Source organism: Mustela nigripes, chromosome 15 (genome assembly GCF_022355385.1).
Source record: "Mustela nigripes isolate SB6536 chromosome 15, MUSNIG.SB6536, whole genome shotgun sequence".
NCBI classification, from domain to species: Eukaryota; Metazoa; Chordata; class Mammalia; order Carnivora; family Mustelidae; genus Mustela; species Mustela nigripes.
Genome location: NC_081571.1, coordinates 45,085,618 through 45,104,856, shown reverse-complemented (window position 1 = coordinate 45,104,856; position 19,239 = coordinate 45,085,618). Strand labels below are relative to the sequence as shown.

Here is a 19,239-nt window from a genome sequence, read left to right as displayed (position 1 = left end):
GGCTTATTATCATTCACTTCTGTTCTTTGTCAATAATTCGGTCATACTTCTGATACTGACCTTGGTATAAAATTCTATATATCTTAGTCCAGATGTGTACTCGTCACCTTGTCATATAGCTACACACACACACACACACACACACACACACACACGATGCTTTTCTTTGAATATCTTCTCTATCACACACTGATAATACTCTTCGCTTAGAATGTAATAGAACTTTATAAACTTCTGAACATTTATCATATTATAACAGACTAGAATTTTTTGCTTTAACTTTTCCCTCTGTTTTTAAAAATGCTTATCAAATTTATCAGGGAATTCTATTATAATTAGTGCAGAGTGAAATCATGGTTCCTATACAGTAAAGGGAAAGCAATATGAATCATTATGTAATCGTGTACATGGTGGTATCTGTATTTATTAGCAGATGAGAAGCATAATGTTTCTCTGAAGTTGTCTAATTTTCTGTGAAAGGAAATCTCCTTAATAATAAAATAGTTCTAAAATCTACGTTTGTAAAACAGACTGTACTCAGTATTACATATTCAAAGTCTCAATGAATATATTGTTTTTCACTGATAATTTTGTATATTTTAAGAATTTGCAGTCACATTTTTGGATTAACCAAGGGGATTCTTCTAAGCTTCTAACCAAGTCTTTTTGATAAATAATTATCAGCTTCTTTTACAATGTAATTATGTCCATAAGATTTTTGCATGGTTTACGCACAAACAAAAAATACATTCTTTTTCCATTACTGCTGGCAATTTTTTCCCTTTATGTTTTTCTCTAATCCATTTGAACTTGAAAGGATGGACTACTTCCTCAGCAGTATTTGGGTGTCTCTCGTCCATAATCTTATTGATGGGCTCCTTTGTAATTTGTAAAGCAAAATTAAAATCGACCTGTAATCTGTTAAAACAGTGCTAAGCATTCACATCAACCATTAGCTCTGATAACTCCTTTATCTTTGTGAAGAAGGAAAGGCTCTTAAGTATTGATTTTAAATAACAAAACATAGCTGCTGATCTAGTTTTCCCTGTCACACATGCAGGTTCATGGGTTTTGTTCTTTCTTACTTAATGGTTGCTCTTTTTGTTATAAAATAATATCCTCTTCTATTTCGAAGGAGTATTGTAGACTTGTTTCTTTCCTGACAGACAACTGTAGTTTGAGTTTTTGCCACAATAGAGACCTAAGTAAAGTGATGTAAAATTGTAATTGAGGATGTTTTCCTACAAAATATTCATGATTAAATTATGTGCGTCAGACAAACATTATAAAAATAATTTATTAGCACAGTTTGATCAGCGTATGACAGTACCATTCACAACATATAGACTGTTGATTTTTTGTAGTGGAAAGAGTCACCCTCTCCAAAAATATGCTATCTGCTTCCCTGTACTTCCCAACTCCTTTGCAGCTAAGTAGATTCATCTCCCGTGTGTCTGCCAATGGGATGAAGTCTATCATTTCCCGACTAATGAAGAGCCCAGCTCTCGAGTCCCTCTTTTTCAGCTGAGTTGATCTAGAAGGCTGCATGTTCCTGATGAGAATGGAGTGTCAGTCTGGTCTTTGAGTGGCTCTGTAGAGAGATTCCAGCAAAGATGATGTAACATAACAAGAAATAAACTTTTGTTTTATGATAGCAGATATTCACAGTTCCTTTGTTATTACATCACAATGTAACTTATCCTGGATAATAGAATTATCATGAGCAGAAATTATCATGTCATCACCTACCATCATATGTCCCATGAAAATCCACTGCAAAACTTTCAGAAAAATCTTATTATAATAATATTCTCTATGTTAAACTGGGGAGTTTCTTATTATTCCATTCAGCCTCTTACATATCAAGGATATGAGTGAGTGAAAAACCAGAAAAGAGTGAAATTGTTCTTTAACAGAAAGAATTGTGCTTGCTATAATTCATCTTACCAGAGAAGATTCAAGGGCAGAGTGTCTCTAGAGTTTTTGGAGACATTATAGGCCAGTTCCTCGAAGAAGACAGTTTTTAATTTACTTAAAAGTCCTACTAGAGATTATTTTTATGTTACTTTCTCAGGTTCAGTTGTCAGATACCAGAATGTGATTTGTTTCCAGTGAACTATATGTAATTTGCATCTAACTTTCTCAAGCTCAAATTTTACATTAAAAAGCACCTTGGAATCTACTAACTGTTGATGTTTTATTTTCATAGAAATTCATATACAATGTGATAAAGCTTTTGATCTTATCACATTGATTTACCTAAGAATCTAATTCTGCTTTTAAAGTTCTGAAATGTTTAACTACCAGTGAAGAAAAATATTGAGTTTCTTCTGTTTTTTTGAATGCTATGACATAGCCCATGTATGGAAACAGAAATTACCTGTTTGTTTCTTTGAAGAAAATCCACTCAAAAGTAAATCACCTTTCTACATACAGGGAAATAGAGTTTACACCTTAATGCTTGAGTGGCAAACTATTTATAGTATAGTAGCCAGTTTTCCCAGTACTCACATCTTGTATTCAGGCTCTAGCAGAAACACAACTACACACACACACACACACACACACACACACACGTGTGTGTGTGTGTGTATGGTGTATATAATATATAATATAAATTATATACATAATATACATAAGATTATATTATATACATATACAAAGTTCAAATCTCCATTACCTACAAAACTTTTAAAAATTTAACAATGTATTTTAAGACTATATCTCTTGTTAATTAAATTGCTACTATGGGACTCTGTACAATTTAGAATCGGTTTCATACTGCATTTAGAGCTTACCTTTGGTAGTCTATGCTCAGAATAAGAGTCTGAAACTAATTTTATTCCACTTGTATACTGTTTTAGATGTTAGAGGCTAAAGAAATGAGTATGTCAGGGACCTTTACCCTCTAGATTTCCCAGTGTAATGGAGAACATCAATGTGTAAATGGAAAACTTCAAATACAAGTTGATTATTATAACTGTTACAATAGTGTGACTAATTGAGTACTTTAATATGCAAAAAGAACCTAAGATAGTTTCAGGAGAGAAGATTAAAAGAAATAATGCAAATGTGAAATGGACAGTAACAACGGTAAAAACAAAAAAATGAAAAGTATGTTTTGCATATAATTTTTTTTTCCTGAATTTGGCCATCATTTGGATGATAAAAGGAACAAAGAGGTTTAAAATTGCTACCAAGAAGTGCCTCGTTAGCGCAGTAGGTAGCGCGTCCATCAGTCTCATAAAATTGCTACCAAGGTTTCTAGTATAAATAACCCAATAATTCCATTGATTATATTAGAGAATCGACTATCATTAATTTTAACCATTAATTTGCTAGTGTGTTGTTTGTTTTTCCTCCAAATTTCTTATTAATTTTTACTAACTGCTCTTGGTTTTCCTAGTTTTATATTAACCTTGCTAATGATGATGTCCTGTGCCTATTCAATAAAATCTGACACCTAAGCAGTTTTTCTGCATACCAACAACAACAAAAAATGTCAAACTGCATATTTATTTGTCACTCTTCACCTTTTGGATATAAACTAAATGGATTTTAGCTATTTATCTGAGTTCAGAAGAAATACTTCAGAGTATGTTTATATATCTAGCTGTCCATTTAACATCTGTATGCCCTTATTCAGTAAAATTTTGAGGTTGAGTTACTGCCTTACTGTTTCAAAAAGTTACAACTTTGACAACTACCTTCTTGGAAAATGTGTTATTTCTGAAAATGGACCTACTATAAAGTTGCAACAGAAAACATTATAAATATCAAAACTCAAGTTATAGCTACATATTTAATGTCTAGAAAATAAATGTGTGGCATTCTAAAAACTCACTTCTAGGGGTTAAAGAGTACTTTTTAGGTGGTTAGAAAAAAAGTAATTACTATTGATTAGCAATTGGCTCAGATTCTGTAGAAGGGTTATTAAGGTCTTAAAATACAGAACAGAGTGTTATAAACAATATTGTGATCTCCCCAGTCTGTCTTGGACTAACCATTTCTTTGTCTGAAATGTCCTTTTGACATAGCTTATGCATCTCAGGAGCTTTGATATAAGGAGCACTTTAGAACTAAATACTATTTCAGCACTTAAAAGGGAGATTGCTCAGAAACCCCCATAGAAGCAGTATAAACTCTGAGTGAATGGAATGGAATAATTCTAGCACCTATCAATAATCACTCACTGTATATGAAATTGTTATGTGAAACTAATTCCTCTCTATTTATAGGATTATAATGAAAATAGAAATGACTCCAAAATGTGTAAAAATGGGGATATTATCAAATGACAGAGGAAATAAAACATCTCTATTATGTATGTATTTTTTATATACAGGAGAAACTTTATATTATTAAGAGATACCTCTTGAAATCTAAGTTAATTTTCAAATGGTTGAACACAGAATTGTTTTTGTACGTGCCTGGCATTTGCCCAAATGACATTTTTATTGTGAGTCGGGTCTTTTTCTCCCCTTGCATACCTCCTCAACACAAGTAACCAACTTAGCTCCTCAATCTTCCACAGAAGTCTTCTCTCTCTTTTTGGGCAGTTTTTGTCCTGACTGAAGTAATGTATAAAGCCACACTACAAATCAGCTTTACGTGTTACAGTATGGTACAAATGGCATGTATATTTGAGTTACAGCTGACATCAGTGAGAATTTCACATTAATCTATTTTACTTACACAAGTTTAATTTGCAGTAAGAATAATCATTTATTCATCCCATTAGCAATCTACTCAACAACTGTTTAGTGCGTTTTTATAAAATACTAGCCTATATGTTAGGCATTGGGAATAGAAGGATACACAGGAACATTCTGCTATTACGTTGGTCCTTTCTTCAGTCTTCTTCCAAATTAGTGGGATGATTTTGTTTTATTTTTATTTTAAAGCTTTTATTTATTTATTTGACAGACAGAGATCACAAGTAGGCCGAGAGGCAGGCAGAGAGAGGAGGAAGCAGGCTCCCCGCTGAGCAGAGAGCCCGATGGACCATGGTTCCCAGGACCCTGGAACCATGACCTGAGCTGAAGGCAGAGGCTTTAACCCACTGAGCCACCCAGGTGCCCCGGGATGATTTTGTTTTAGAACTAGACGTCCTTTTGACCAGTACAGGTGCCCATTTTTCTTTTTTAAGCTATTTCATATTGTTAAATCTCTGGGCCAGTCATCAACATAGTGAACACATTACGTTGATTTTTATATGTATGATTTTCCCGAAGATACAATCAATATCTTATTAATTTTAATCCAGTCCTGGAACTCTGCAGGTTCTGAACATTGTGGAACTGAATTAACCATAAGACTGACTATCTCAGTAACACAAAGGGAGTTGGGATATGCCTCAAGCTCTAGGCTCAGTAAATACGGCAGAAGTTATTGGGATTAGGCCCAGCTGATAGCTGAGAGGTAATGACACCGTCCACATTTTGGTCTTAAACACATTTGTACTGAAAGTCCAAGGTGGAATTTAATGATGCCCAAAGAAAGATACCCTAGCATTAAGGAAGTGAAGAAGGAAGTAAACATTCAGACAGGCAAATATTGAACCTAGGGGACATAGGAAAGTAGCTCAAAGAATCTCTGGCCATGAAACTCTTGGCTGTGGTAGTATAGGCTGTGATGGGGAAAATAATCTAGAATCTAGAAATCAGCATCAGGAAATTTCAAGGAAGATCAGATGTTTAGGAATGTATGGATAATAATCTGCCTTGAACCAGATTAGGGTGAAAAGTGGACAGGGATAACTTGCATAGTAAACAGAGGCACCTGTGTTCTCATCTTTGGTGGACTGGAGAAAGAACTTTATCAGGGACTGACCATTATAAGACAGTCTGCCTCAGTATTCTTTGTGTTTGGCTTGTTTATAAATGGGTTCATTTTACATTTAAAATTTGGCAATGGGTAATAAGAAAATCAGATACTTCCCTCATTAGGATAAAATCCCCACACAAAATGTATTTTTTCCATAAAAACTGAATAAAGCAAGAGTAGGTTATTTGGCTGAAATTGCATCCTATATTATATGATACATGTTTCTGCTCTACTTTTTGAAGTAGAGAATGGTTCCACACTATTTTCAGTGCAAAAAGTGAAAAATGTACATCAATAGTTAATCACAGCCTTGGGGTTTATATTAACCAAACTTTGTTTTTGCTCAACACCAAGCTTTACTAGAACGTCATTCTTCTGTATCATTAGGGCATCATTGTTTATGTTATACTCTCAGGTAGGTATCAGAGTGCATGGAGAATTTTTTAAAAATTAGTTAGCTGTCGTGGTGAGTTTGCCTTAAATTCGACATGACTTCTAGACCTCTTTCCTTTCCTGTTACCTCCTCCCTCCCAGTTTTCTCACAAGTTGTCACCTTCTTTGTAATTCTTTCTAATTGAATTCTTTCCAATAGAGAAAAAGCCAAGGAACAGCAGAAGGGCATGTGATTCCAGGTGCTTTTCCCAAAGTTGGTGAGCTGTCAATGCTATGAATCCTATGGCCGCTGTGATGCTATGAATCATATTCTTTATCTTTTCTGCAGTGAGATACATCACGCTTCAAGTCTGTCTGTCGCTGTAAAAAAATAACCAGTCAGTCTCCTTTTGGCCGAGAGGGCTTAAATTGAATATTTTAAGGTCCTTCAGGATCAGAGTTCCAAGGTCATTTTAGGGAGGTTTCACATCAAATCAAGGAAATGACACTGTTGGCCAACCTACAGGGAAGGATTTGTTGCTAGAAAAGCTCTGCTTCTCTTAGAAAACGAAAAATTTAAAAAAAAAAATTAATTGCCGAGTCACCCTGAGCTTGAAACCCCAGCTGACAGGCTTGTGAAAGTAGATTAGCCAAATTTCTGAAAATGTCATGAATTACTTTTGCTTTCCCTCAATTGAGAAGAGTGTCAAGGGGCTAATCAAACAACTTGTAGTAGAGAAATCAGGGATATTAGTCTAGAGTATCATTTGTAATGTCGTAAACATGCAATATGTAATGTCTCTCTTGTGTGTTTGTGAATCACTTAAAAGGTACAGAATGACTGTTCTTTGATAAAAAATGCCAAGCTATTTAGTCGGCGTCATCTCTCTTCCTTCCAACAATTCTGTGTTAGTTAAGATGAAGTTTAGCTGCAAGTGACACAATACCCAAACTAGCATGTGACATTAACAAAATAGTAATCTACTTTTTGCTTATATACGAGTTTAAGGCTGGGGTGGGGCTTTGAGCTCTCAGGGGTACAGCTTCTTTATACTGTTTGGTTTGCCATGTATTGCCTCTAACTGAAGACAGCAGCTCTAAAACCTAGGCATGAGGATGGAAATGGTGGAGGTGATGAAGAAGAGGCTTAAAAAATATCCTCTAGATACCTGTTTATAACCATTGCCCAGTACTTAGCATCAAGGCAGGCTGGAAAATATATTTTGGTGGCCACGGGTCCATCCAAAAGGTCCATTTCTGTGGAACAAGGGAGGAAAAGAATTTGAAGGAAAGCCAGACATCTCCACACCTCATTTGTTTCAGAGAAGTCTTATAAAATATTAATATACTTGTACTATAATTTTTTTGAAGAAACACCAATTGGATTTTAGATCCTCTGACTTACAAAAAATTTTGTAAACCTTGCATGAAATTATCTTACTTGAAGGTATCCATTAAACTTCATTCAACAATTATAAAATAACGAATGCAAAACAGCAGCACCAGATGAGACTACGGGATTGTATGTATCAATAACTCAAAATTATCTCTTTGCATCATACTTAAAAATGTTTTAAAAATATAGATTTTCTTTATTTTTTTCAGTTATGGCTACTTTTTGCTAAATATAGAAGGCAAATTTTTAAATGACAGGTTTTTTTCTTTCAATTAATGTTATTATAATTTGTTTTCTACTCAAGAATTTCAAGAAAAAAAAATAGTGTTATTATATCCATGCCTCTGAATTGGCATTTCTCATAGACTCCTCTATTATTTCATTTAATTATCACCATATAACCAAGAAAAATAGCTTTACAGTTACCCCAAGATTTTAGAACATATCTTTGATTGTCAAAACTCTACAAAATTCATTTGACTTGTCAACAACCTTTGAAAACTTTCATGATAAAGTAGCTTTTGGACCAATATTTCCGAGGTATTAGGTTCCCCCTATAAAACTAGTTTAGTATATGCATTTGTACACTCAGCCAGACAGAGCTGTCTTTATGTATATGTTGATTGATTTCACTGGTTTATAACAGTGCATTTAATTCCATAATCATATATTTGAGCAAGTTGGGAGATACTAGGTTTAACAAAATTCAGCAAAATTCTATAATGGAACATTTTGAAGATCTTCTAATATGTTATTCTTCACTGAACCTCTTCTAGAGAGGTATGTGATATGTAAACATATTTCACCACATATCCTCTAGTCTAAAATCAATCAATTATCCTCATAGAACTAGTATTCTCTGGGAAACATTTTAAGAAATGATGAAAATCAGGCGCCTGGGTGGCTCAGTTGGTTAAGTGACTGCCTGCAGCTCAGGTAATGATCCTGGGGTCCCGGGATTGAGTCCCACATCGGGCTCCCTGCTCAGCAGGGAGTCTGCTTCTCCCTCTGACCCTCTCCCCTCTCATGCTCTCTCTCTCTCTTTCTCTCTCAAGTAAATAAATAAAATGTTAAAAAAAAAAAGAAATGATAAAAATCATTGACTGATGTACAAATGATTGGTGTGTATATTTAATAAAATCTAGTTATAAATTCAGCATACAACCTGCATTACCATAACCCTGGAGAAAGAGTCTTCATAGAAAGAGGGTAGGTGGGGCGCCTAGGTGGCTCAGTGGATTAAGCCGCTGCCTTCAGCTCAGGTCATGATCTCAGGGTCCTGGGATCAGTCCCGCATCGGACTTTCTGCTCAGCAGGGAGCCTGCTTCCCTCTCTCTCTCTCTACCTGCATCTCTGCCTACTTGTGATCTCTATCTGTCAAATAAATAAATAAAATCTTTAAAAATAAATAATAAAATAAAGAGGGTAGGTATCTATGGTGGTCATCTCAGGAGCATTGGGCATATCTTAACTAGAAACTTCAATTTTGTAAAAAGTCTCTAATTTTGCTGAGTTAGTATTTTTTTAAATCCAATTGTATTTTGAATACTAATCCTGTAGCATATAATAAGGTATTCATTGTTTTGTTTCATTTATCTAGGCTTTATCTGTAACAAGAAATTCTTTTGAATGACTTTGTTCACTGCTGTCCTTCATAGACATCATTTATTTGCTGCCTTTATTCCATCTCACTAGTAATAGAGTAAAACAAAAATGAAAGGAAAACATTTATTACTGAAAACTACCATGTAGCAGTGATGATACTTAGCACTGGAAATATAAAATTAAGGTAATCGTGGACTATAATTTTAAATATGGAAGAGAGACAAAAATTGATGCCTATCCAGAACATTAATTAAAATCCTATAAAATGCTTTAGAATTGTCTAGAACGATTGTCTAGGACAAAGAAAAATATCCATATCATCAAACTTCTAATCAACTTCAAGAAAACCAACATGTTTGTTAGTTGTTACAAAGACTAAAAAGGTATTTGCATATAAACCAAGTAATTTTAAATTAACTAATCTTGAGTGACAGTAAATATATATAAATTCTGAAAGCAGGAATTGTGAGTCTAGTTTTCTGACTAGAGGGCATGATAATTGGATGTTTGTAGCAAGATTAAATGACCCCTACATGGAAGATGCATTTAACACTTAAATGGTAAGCTGTTTTGAAAATTAGAAAAATTATAAAAATTAGAAAAAAATAGAAAAATTTAAACTAATGTAACAAACTGCCCGGCTAGCTCAGTCGGTAGAGCATGAGACTCTTAAACTAATGTAACAAAACACACACACACACGAATGTGTGTGTGTGTGTGTGTGTATGCTATAAACATATTTAAAAGTCAATTCACAGGCCTCGATCCTTAAATTATTGAACTAATAAGTAAAAAAGAAAATAACTTTTTATTCAACAGGGAAGAGTAATCAAATCCAAGTAATAGAAAATAAATTAATAATTAAAGGGGCTCTGACATGGGAGATAGAAAAATGATAAGATAGATAAATGTATATAAGAGCTGGAAAGTTTAATTAGTAAGAAAGGGAACAATCATAAAGGAGTGGGAATGGAGGATAAAGTTTTCCAGTTATGGAATGAATAAGGCATGGGAATAAAGGACACAGCATAGGGAATAGTTAATGTTATTGTATTAGGGATGTTATGGTGATAGACACAGTTGTGGTGAGTGTAGCATAATGTATAGAGTAATTGAATCACCATGTTTTACACCTGAAACTAATGTAATATTGTGTCAACTACACTCAAACAAAAAAATTATAAAAAATAAATTGGATATCATTATAGTTATTGCAATCACAACAAAATAAATCCAAGGCAAGAGTTTCATAAATTATAGAAAATTACTAAAATAAAATTTAAAAAAGAATAAAACTAGCATTTATAACTTTCATATGAATAGATCTTTTAAAAATTGAGTAATGTTTTGAATTATAAAGCTCTAATATTGCCAAGCTAAAAATGTGTATTTATTTATTTATTTATTTATTTATTTTTTTTTTTTTAAAGATTTTTTTTTTTTTTTTTTGTCAGAAATTAATTATAAGTAAGCAGAGTTGCAGGCAGAGAGAGGAGGAAGCAGGCTCCCTGCTGAGCAGAGAGCCCGATGCGGGACTCGATCCCAGGACCCTGAGATCATGACCTGAGCCGAAGGCAGCGGCTTAACCCACTGAGCCACCCAGGCGCCCTAAAAATGTGTATTTAAAAGGCATTACTGTTATGTTTTAGTATACCTCATCTCATTACACAATAAAGAAGGTATAATTGTTCTTCTCAACATGCAGACAGTGAAAAAACAGGCACTAAAACACACACACACACACAGACACACACACACACGCCATAAAGCTTCCTACAAGTTATAGTGTCTTTAAGGTCATTATTTTATAATGAAATATTATTTAAATTTAAGTAGTTACACAAGTCATTTATATATTGGCATATCTCTGACTCTTCAGATTATTTAAAACTGTGCATTCTATATTACAGGCTTAAGAGTTTTGCTTTATTTGGAGGGGAAAATAGGAATACCACTTTTTTAAATGATACCTCTAAGAAAATTTCTTTCCACAGGTTACTAAAGATAAGCAGCAGTATGGCAGTAGTTCTTTGTTATCCTTCTGTAAAATTAGGGGAGAGATGTGTAAGGACACTTTATGTTTATCAGGATTAAGGAAAAAGATGACAACCCAAGCAAATATCGGAGGGATGTGCGAAGGTTTTTGCCAATACTGGAAGTAATGCAGAATGCAGTCAGTCACCTTTATGCCCATGAGAAAATGTACTGTATGGTTCAGTGGATGAGAATGGCAATGGTTAGTAGAAAGTCAATTTAATTAACCTACTCTCCCAACAACAGCCTTGTATACTCTGTTTATTTGAATATTCGGTTATCAAATGGAGAATGTAAAAACACTGGTTTTGCTTTTTTTTTCTTTTTCTTTTTCAACTATGGCATATAATGCCCCCAAATTAAGAATAAATGCCCCTTTATAAAAAATTAAAAATTAAAAAAAAAAAAAGAATAAATGCCCCTAAGGCACCCCTGACTCTGCAAAGTCCCACAAAGAGTATACAAATCATAGCTTGATTTAAATAGTGGTTAAAATAAAATGCTTTTAACAATTGCTGCTTACATGGAAAATAATAACTGATTAATTTAAATATTATCAATGGAATTTCATTTCTATAAAGTTGATGCTATGAGTAACTGGGATGGAGGCTGAAGTAATTATAGGGTAATGAACCTATGTAATTTGTCAAGATGTTAAAACCTAATTTTATCAAATACAGAAGTATACCATCATCAAATTAAAACAAGCTTGATTTTTTATTACATTTCTTGAAATCTTTTATTTACTAATTTGATATGTTTTTATCTTACATCTTTTTAACCTAGAGAATGAAAACCTAGGGATGGGTAAATCAATATCAGAATGTTCTGTTCTGGCTCACCAAGGGAAAAACAAATTTGAAGATTTCTCAGTGAAAATAACTACTGTTCTCTTTGTCGTGATTCTAAGTGACAATAAAGCAAACATAATTAGACTGAGCATACAAATCAAGGAAAGGAAATTAAATGTACTTTATGTTTTTCTTATTCAGTGTATTCATATAATCTTAGGATAACAAATGATATGTCCCAATTCTGTCTCACTCCCTGTGTAGGACATAGAAGGTAGTTTGGGTCTAGATGATTTTTGATTAGAGAAAAAAATCTTATAGCAGGACACCACTATATTTCATTTCTATATGTTATTTGGATTATTTGTTTATAATACATGTTGTTTGAAAGAAAAAAAATTAAAAATGTGTTTTTGAAAATGTTTAATTCAACTGACTTTTTTCTCTTTTCCCTCTTTAACCACTTTACAGTGCACTTAATGAGTTTATGGGACAAATGTTCATTTCTCAGATTGAGAAGAATTATACCACCTGGTCAGATTACATATTCAAGTTTGAGGTGCAAATTACATATGCTGCTTATTATTTTATTCTATTTTCTAGTGATAGGAAAGAATAATGTGCCTGTGATTTTCAGTCTAATGTGCAGTTGACTTAAAATTATTTTATTCTCTTCCTCAAGAACACCATTATGTTAATGAGTATGTAGAAAGAATAAAAAAGGAAAAAAAAATAAAATTATTGTAAAGAAAAGATATTCCAGAGATGCCTGGGTGGCTCAGTTGGTTAAGCGTCTGTCTTTGGCTCAGGTCCGGATCCCAGGGTCCTGGGATCAAGCCCTGCATTTGGCTCCTTGTTCAGTGGGGAACCTGCTTCCTCTTCTCTCTCCTGCTCATGCTCTATCTCTCATGATCTCTCTCATGCTCAAATTAATAAAATCTTAAAAAAAAAAAGAAAGTAAAGATATTTGGATCAATGCTCAGTTGTAATAATCTTTATATATGTTTGTCCTAAGAGGTATATTTTATGACTATATAACTTTCAATACATATATATTAATTAGAAAATTATAAATATTGTAAATTTCTCTATCCTGATGACTGTGTAACTCACTCTTTTTATTTGTATGAGTTCTTCTGAGAAACAGAACCAGTAAGATGAATATATAAAATTTTAAATGTAAATGTAAAATACATGCAAACATAAAGGGATTTATTTTTAACAAATTGGCTCCCATGTTTGTACAGGAAAGTCCAAACTTCATAGGGTGGGATGACAGACTGGAAACAGGCAGGGGTCAGTGTTGCTGTCTTGAAACAGAATTTCTCCTTGCCCAGGAAACCTCAATTTTTTTCTCTTAAGTCCCTCAACTAGTTGAATGAAGCTCATTCATATCATGTAGGGTAATGTTCTTATATTCAAATGACTATAGTTGTTAACCACAATATAAAGTACTTTCACAACCACACCAAGATTAAAATTTGATTGCATAACAGACTAAGCTATAGCTTAGTCTAGCTGATATATAGAACTAACCTTCCACTCATTATTAGTAAAATCTGCTGGTCACATTTAATTTAGTTTTATAGCATGGTGTCATTAGTGGAAATACTTTGATACTTCACACAGACCTTAATAAAGCAAGTATAAATGAAATAATGTATGGTGAAGATGATTACTAGTCTAAGCCCACCAAAAACTTTCATATCACTTCATTCAGTGGCTTCTCATCTACTGCTTCTACAGGAGCTTTCTCAGTAAGTCTCCTTTTTTTTTTTTTTTTAAAGATTTTATTTATTTATTTGACAGAGAGAGATCACAAATAGGCAGAGAGACAGACAGAGAGAGAGATGAGGAGAAGCAGGCTCCCTGCTGAGCAGAGAGCCCAATGCGGGACTCGATCCCAGGCCCCTGGGATCATGACCTGAGCCTAAGGCAGAGGCTTAACCCACTGAGCCACCCAGGCGCCCCTCTCAGTAAGTCTCCTTAACTCACTTTACCTATATGTTAAATATGTTCAAGTCTTTAAAATACAAAAAAAAAAAAAAAAAAAAAACAACATTGCAGGAAGTAAAAAACTAGAAGGGCATATGTAATTCAAGTCCTTTATTTTGCAGATACATAAAACTTCAGTGACCATCTTTGATTCTCCAGGTCACGGAGATATATATATTTTTCTAGTTCTTTCTGTATTTTGCCAATGTTCGAGTATATAATGTGACTTTTTTTGGGAAATAGTTTCTTTGCTGATATAATTGGTTAAGAAGTCATACTGGATTAAGGTCCTAAATCCAATGATTGACGTATTTATGAAAAGAAAGGAAGAAAGAAGGAAGGAAAGAAAGAAAGAAGGAAGGAAGAAAGGAAGGAAGGAAGGAAGGAAGAAAGAAAGAAAGAAAGAGGAAAATCATGCAAAGATACAGAAATAATAAGAGAAGATGGTCCTATAAAGACGGGGGCAGATTGGAGTTAGATTGCCAGAAGCCAGGGGACACCAGAAACCACCAGAAATTGGAAAGGGCAAGAAAAAGTTTCCCCAGTGCCTTAAGAGGGAGCATACCCATACCTTGATTCTGGACTCCAGCTTCAACTCTAAGAGAAAAAAATTCTGTTGTTAGAAGCCACCCAATTTGTGGTAATTTAGTATGACAGCCCTAAGACATGAATACACTCTCATTGCAATTAATCCTTGGATCTTTTCTGCTTTCCTTACATTGCTTTTGAAAGGAATAAAGAGTCTTAACTCTTACATGACTTGCATTAAATCTAAGAGATTCTTGGGACTTTGTATATGGAGGGAATGCCCCATTTTGGCACTACTCCTTAGAGTCTTTCATGGTAGAAAAAGTAGTGGAATGAATTAGGCTGCCATTTACACTGACAAGGAAGAAGGGTTTCTTCTTCAGTGAATATGTTTAAAATGCCACATTAGTTGAATTGAGTTGAATTGTCAAAATTATTTTCCTCATCCAATTTATTCTTACCCAGAGATTTACCTGACTGAATCTGTGATGTGTAGAGTACAGTAAGTTACTTCTGTGATCTAAAGAAGGAGCAGCCAAGGCTATCAAAGACAGAATCTTTTGAGGTGTGTTGCTCAGTTTAGAGCCATGCTGCAACCAAAGACTCATTAAGCTCATCTAATTAAATAAAAACAATAACCCAAATAATTAAGGACAAAGTCATGACCTTTAATGATCCCTTAGCTTATCACTGTTACAAAATGAATTTTAATTACCATTAATGGTCTATGTATATGTAAGGTATGACACAGCAGTTATAATCTACCCAAAGGGAGTCCTCCATTCCTTTTGCACAAGAGGTACCCATTTGGGAATGGTTATTAATTACTCATGCACAGAAATAAATGTGCATTACATTCTCAAGACATTTTCTGACAACTGTCATAAAATTTTAATTGTATCCTGGGTGGCTTCTAATATAAAATTATCCTTGAGAGCTTTTAGGAAAACTTTAAACTTTAGTTGCCATGTAAAGAAAGCTTAATATCTAATTTTCTGTTTATGTTCAGGCAACATAAGTTACATTTAGTTTACATGAATAGAACTGACAGTTTGATATGTGGTTCAGATCAAATTTAATTTCCTAGTAAAATTACTAAATTTGTAAAACCAGCCTACAATGTAGTGTGTTTATATGAACCTACAATTTGTTTTTCAGTAGTTTCTTTTTAAATATGTGTGTATAAATAGCTCTCCCCCAAAATTCAATGTATTATTGCTTACTTTTATTTAGAAGGCTATTCAGCAGTCAGTTGTTCATATTCTAAATTACAAGTCACAACCTAGGAGATTTGGGGAATCTCTTAGAAGTGAATTTTGAAGAGATAGTAAGGTAAAAAAAAAAAAAAAGTAGGGATTGTAAGAAATAACCTACGGGTGTATATTATCGATTACTGTGTAAAACCAAACTAAAGCAAACAAACAAACAAAAACCCCTAAAATTGCATGATTTAATGTAGTGGCCGTTTAGCTTAAATTCTGTGGGTCTGCAACTGGGGCTGAGCTCAGCTGGGTGTTTTCTCTAATTGTTGGCTGGGTCCTTTGACCGTATTCAGTTGCTGGTCATATGGTGGATTGGGTAGGGGATGTGTGGTCTAAGATGGTTTCACTCATATCTCTGGTCACTAATACCCTGTTGGCCTAGGTGAAGGGCAATTAGGCCACATGTTTCTGTCATCCTGCAGGCTAGTATAAGCTTGTTCTCAAGGACAGTTTTACAGTGTCTTGGTGATGGAAGTGGCACTGGGAAAGATCTCCTGAGTCCTAAGCTTAGAACTGGCACAGTTCCATTGATTCCAGCCCATCAAGATACAAGGCATACATAAATAGACTTGACATAATCAATGCGAGAAGCTGCCAAGTCATAGTGCAAAAAATAATGTGATTGTAGGGTAGAATGGGGATTTGTGATTCCTTTTGCAGCCTATCACAAGATTCTTGTCAAGCATGAATGGTTCCATACAAAGATTCTAATTTAGTTGGTCTAGAAACTATTTCAATAGCATTTAGAGTAGAAATAGCCCATAGTGACACTCAAAGTACCTATGGTTCTCATAAAGTTGGGGTCGGTTATAATTTTGTTAAGTGTTAAGTTCTCCATCAATGAAATAACAAGTTAGAGTTGATAATTCTACGTGCCCACTCAAGTCTACAAGTCTTGCTATCTAACGTCAGTTATCTAGGAAAGCATTTCACATTCAGTATAACATTATTAAATATTGTATTACCCACAGATGTTTAAAACAATATTCCTATTTACATAATTTATACTAATTATTTTTAAATATCTTATTCTGTCCAGTCCACTATTTTACATTTATAAATTAATGGATCAATTAAATAAACTGATATTCTTATCTATCAATTTTCAAAACAACAGTTCTTTTTACTATAGGGCTCTTAGGTTGTCTGGATTATAAACTTTTTAAATTCAGGGAACATCTTTCTTTATGCTTCTGTGTTTTGAAATAGTGCTTATTTCAGTGTCTATATGCTTTATATGGAGTGTCATACAATACAAAAAAGAGTATAAGTTCATGGTTGAGATATGTCAGAATTTGTATTTCTTTATTTCATTCAACAAGAGGAAGAAACATAAAATACCTGAGTGTGTGGCTCTTAGGAAGAATTTCCAGGGAAGTCCTATTTGAACTAAATCTTACTGATGAGGATGAGATGTCAGTCAGATCTATGGTTAGGGAGGGTGAAGGAAGTAGTAAGGCAGAAAAGAAGGAAATGTCCCAGTTTGCACAAAGATGTCATGTGGTATTCATTGTGTAGTACAAAAGCAGAAGAGAGGAAGGCTGACTCTGGTCCACAGGGCCTGGGACATCATGTAAAGAACTTGAATATAACCCAAAAGTTCTGAGAGTTTCAGGAGATAAAAAATAAATTTCCCCAAATTACAGACATTTCAAATCAGTCTAAGTGAATGAGACTGACTCTGGAATTTGTGTAGAGGGAGAAGAGACTACAAAATCTTGGGATGATTAGAAAATAGTCATAAAGGAAACAAAGAAGATCATAGACTTCCAGAAGGTAATGTTGAGTATGAAGAACAAAAAAGGCTCTACAATTAATAAGACTGGAAAATGCCCATTAGCCATGAAGAAGTCAATGGTGGCGGCTTCAGTGAAAGTGGCTTCAGTAGACTGTAGGAAGGTCTTGAGTGATGTTAAAGACAGGAAGGTGGTGGATGTAGACCATCCTTCTGAACAATTTGAAGTAAAGAAAGAAAGACTAAAAAAATCTTCCTATGAGCAGACACAAAATATTTAAATGTCTTTATAGATAAAAAACAATACATATATAGCTTAAAGTTTTACTTCCATTTTACTTAATGGCTTAGATTCTTGAGATACTATATTGATAATTACACTTCTTACTGGAGAATAAGCTTTTGCCAAAGGTTCTGTTGAAACAAACCTTTCACACTCCCCAGAGAGAATCTTTTCACTCCAGACCTGTAGTGTACTTCATCCCATGCATGATGGTTAATTTTATGTGTCAAGTTATTTACGTCACAATACTCAGATACTTGATCAAACATTGTTATGTATGTCATTGTGAAGTTATTTTTACATGAAATTAACATTTACAAAGCAGACTGAGTAAAGCAGATTATCCTCTGTAATTGTGGTGGGCCTTGTCCAATCATTTGAAGGCTTTAATAGAAAAAACCATAAATAAATAAGTCGCTTTCCCAGAGAAGAGGGTATTTGCCAGCAGACATCCTTTGGATTCAAACTGCAACTCTTCTCTGGTTCTCCAGCCCACCAACAGCATACTCTGTAGGTTTTATACTTGAGAGATTCCACAGTTGTGTAAGACAGTTCCTTAAACTAAATCTCATTCTCTCTCTCTCTCTCTTTCTACACACAAACACACACACACACACACACACACACACTTTGCCATTCTGGCAAAAATAATTTCTCTGAACTTTTAAATTGTGGATGGTGTTTGCTGAACATTTGTATATATGAAAGTATTAAATCATTACCTTCTAGTGATATATGCTCTTTGGAGATGTTTCCCCCACTCCTAATTGCTTTCCATATTCATATTTTAATTGTTATCCCATTACCTTTCATTCTGTCTTTGTGAATAATATGCAGAAACGAAGAGCACAAAGCACTAATTAATGAAAATATAAGTGAAACATTTATATTGTCTGAACACCATTAGCATGAAGGACTTTCTAAGAGTATTCTTGTCACTGAATTAGACAACCAAGGTAACTCTAATGAGAAGTACAGAATAAAAGATCTTACCTTCTTGTATTCCTATATTGCATTTTTGGTTTTCTAGTGGCCTTGTCAAAGAGAAAAGCACATTCGTTTTTGCACAGGAAGAATTCACAATGATTAACTTGGAGGGTCCTTTCAGTGTTTAATGACAATTTTACCCGGTAGCTTTTAACAGGAACTTGTGAAAAAAACGTTTACCTCACTTCGGTCACTGAATCCCCAAAGCCTAGAGGACTTCCTGTTCCGTGACTAAGTTATTCAGTGACCAAATGTGCCCTGGATAAAAGATTTGTTTTAATTAGAATAACTGTTTGAATGACTTCTGTGTTAATCTTTACAGAGTAAACACTAAAGACTTTTCAATAGTCTGCAAGGCTCTACAGAATCTGGCCGCTGGCTGTCTCCTTGACCTCCTCCCTCCACACATCTCCCCTATTTCTCCC

General features: G+C 34.2%; 1 protein-coding gene and 1 long non-coding RNA gene across 8 annotated transcripts in view; one reads left to right on the top strand and one right to left on the bottom strand.

Moving 5' to 3' along the window:
• The window catches only part of PCDH9 (protocadherin 9), an 890,080-nt gene that overhangs the window by 644,952 nt on the left and 225,889 nt on the right, over positions 1-19,239 (top strand). The window lies entirely within an intron of this gene.
• Positions 1,280-18,990, bottom strand: LOC132002486 (uncharacterized). 2 transcript variants are annotated; one of them, XR_009399913.1, is made up of 4 exons: positions 18,821-18,990; positions 14,591-14,616; positions 7,368-7,455; positions 1,280-1,591 (listed from the first exon to the last, which is right to left on the bottom strand). It is a non-coding gene; the product is annotated as an uncharacterized LOC132002486 (long non-coding RNA). The 2 variants fall into 2 exon arrangements; XR_009399912.1 differs by lacking the exon at positions 14,591-14,616 and having other exon boundaries at positions 18,821-18,972.